Source organism: Cebus imitator, unplaced genomic scaffold (genome assembly GCF_001604975.1).
Source record: "Cebus imitator isolate Cc_AM_T3 unplaced genomic scaffold, Cebus_imitator-1.0 Scaffold32, whole genome shotgun sequence".
NCBI classification, from domain to species: domain Eukaryota; kingdom Metazoa; phylum Chordata; class Mammalia; order Primates; family Cebidae; genus Cebus; species Cebus imitator.
In genome coordinates, this window is record NW_016107347.1 from 3,362,746 (window position 1) to 3,364,702 (window position 1,957).

At 50.9% G+C, this 1,957-nt stretch overlaps 1 long non-coding RNA gene across 4 annotated transcripts in view; it reads left to right on the forward strand.

Moving 5' to 3' along the window:
* The first annotated feature begins 542 nt into the window (after window positions 1-542).
* LOC108301140 overlaps window positions 543-1,957 on the forward strand; it is a 4,895-nt gene continuing 3,480 nt past the window's right edge. Inside the window, exons 1-2 of one of the 4 annotated variants that reach the window (XR_001823747.2) lie at window positions 543-707; window positions 1,159-1,508. This is a non-coding gene — a long non-coding RNA (uncharacterized LOC108301140). Of the gene's footprint in view, window positions 708-821; window positions 878-912; window positions 1,509-1,957 lie in introns of those variants that run through there. The other 3 variants (XR_001823748.2, XR_005199370.1, XR_001823746.2) reach the window with 3 other exon arrangements.

Genomic DNA, 1,957 nt, shown 5'->3' on the forward strand with positions numbered 1-1,957 from the left:
AGCATATCAACCCAATTTTTAAAAGTCCTGCCATTAAAAATTATAGGTAGGAAGCATTTGTAATAACACGGTGGAAATGTTTATGTTACAGGGTGGAAAACAACCCTGGATTCAGGTTAGTATGTATGTGCATTTTACCACAGCTGTGTAGAAACAAATCCATACGTATGGACAATAGAATGAAGTGAAACACATGCAAATGGTAATCATACTGTCCTTAGGGGCCGAATCGGAACCACCCTATTAAAGCCATTGATCATCATTCGTATTTTTAAAATGCCTTGTGATGGCTGCAGTATTTCTGTAACGAATGATGTTTAAGCACGGAGCCCTACGCTGGCCGACGCGCGGGTGGGAGATGGGAGCCGCGCGCACGCTCAGGTGGCAGCGCAGGTGGCAGCAGAAGCTACCGGTGGAGGACCCTCTGCTGTCCCTGCAGGCGGAGGCTGGGCCGGGATTGGAGGCGTCACTCAGCCTCAGGCCGAGGACCCGCCGCGAAGCGCCGCCTCCGCGGGTTGATCCTCGGCAGCCGCCGTAGCGCGGAGATGAATCCGCGCGCCCCCAGGCTCCATGAGAACCGCCTGATGGCGCCCACCTGAGCGGCGCATCCTCAGGCCCTGGGCCTGGCCTCCACGCCTGTGAGAAGGCTCTGTGACAGTGCCCACCTCGTGGGCTGTGTGAGGGCCGAGTGAAATCGTGCATTTGCGGTAAGAAAGTGCTTATCACGGTGCCCAATCCCAATACGGGCTGCCAGCCTAAGGACAGAGGCACAGTCCCGGCCCAAAGGCCGGTTTTCATGTGAACAGTCGGACACCAGACGAAAAGGCCCCAGTCTACTCTGCTGCACGGAGCAGGGGACAGTGTGGACGGCGGAGAGGTCTGAAGTACCTTTAGAATAAGGATGGTGCTTCAGGGTTGTTAAAAGGATTAAATGAGATTATATTTAAAGGGATTAGCACGGTGGCTGGTGCTAAAATAAATCATTTTCTCTACTGTCACTGCCCTTATAACTAGACGCCTGCAGCAGCCTGCCGGTACGTCCCCCTCATTTGTAAAATGGAGTTAGTAGGTGTGTTGTGAGGATTGTGAAAATACTCATAGGAAGAACCTGGCGTTTAACTAGGATTGAGGAAATGGTAGCAATTCTTTCTTCACCAGGTGATCGACAAGCTGCACTGTGGTGGACACATACCTTTAGCACCGATTCTTATGAGTGCAGGTAAAGAGCGAGAGAAGACATACTGTGTAAGTCGAAGGAGCCAGCGGTACCCAGGCAGCCCCAAAACCTCAACAGTACTGTACCAGGGCCGTCTTTAGTGAATGAATCTCCTCTTTGGCCTGTTTGCTGTTTGTGGGCATTTGCTGCACCCATCAGTTCCCAAAGCTGGTCTCTAAAGCCAGGAGCTCAAGGACACTTGTCCCAATCCTAGAAAACAAGTGCAGCACACACCACGAGCAGCACCCCTAAAAGCCAGCCCTACTGGCAGTACAGGCCCTGCAGCCCCTAGGTAAGTGGCACACTCTAAGCTTCTTGGAAACAGCTAACTCAAGGCTTGACTGGCTTACTCCTATCTCCTCTCTTCAGGAAATCAGACTTTGTAAAGTAAGAGAGAAAAGAAAATTGACCTAAGTCCATTCCACTGTCTAATGAAATGTTTCACTTGCGTTTAAAGTGAATTGTGGGCTGGCGTGGAGGCTCATGTCTATAATCCCAACACTTGGGAGGCCAAGGCAGGCAGATTGCTTGAGCCCAGAAGTTTGAAACTAGTCTAGCAACATGGAAAAATCCCATCTCTACAAAAAATACAAAAATTAGCAGGACGTGATGGTGCATGTCTGTAGTCCTAACTGCTCCAGAGGCTGAGGCAGAGGATGGTTTGAGCCTGGGAGGTTGAGGCTGCAGTGAGCTGTAATCATGCCAGTACACTCCAGCCTGGGTGACAGAGTCAGATCCTGT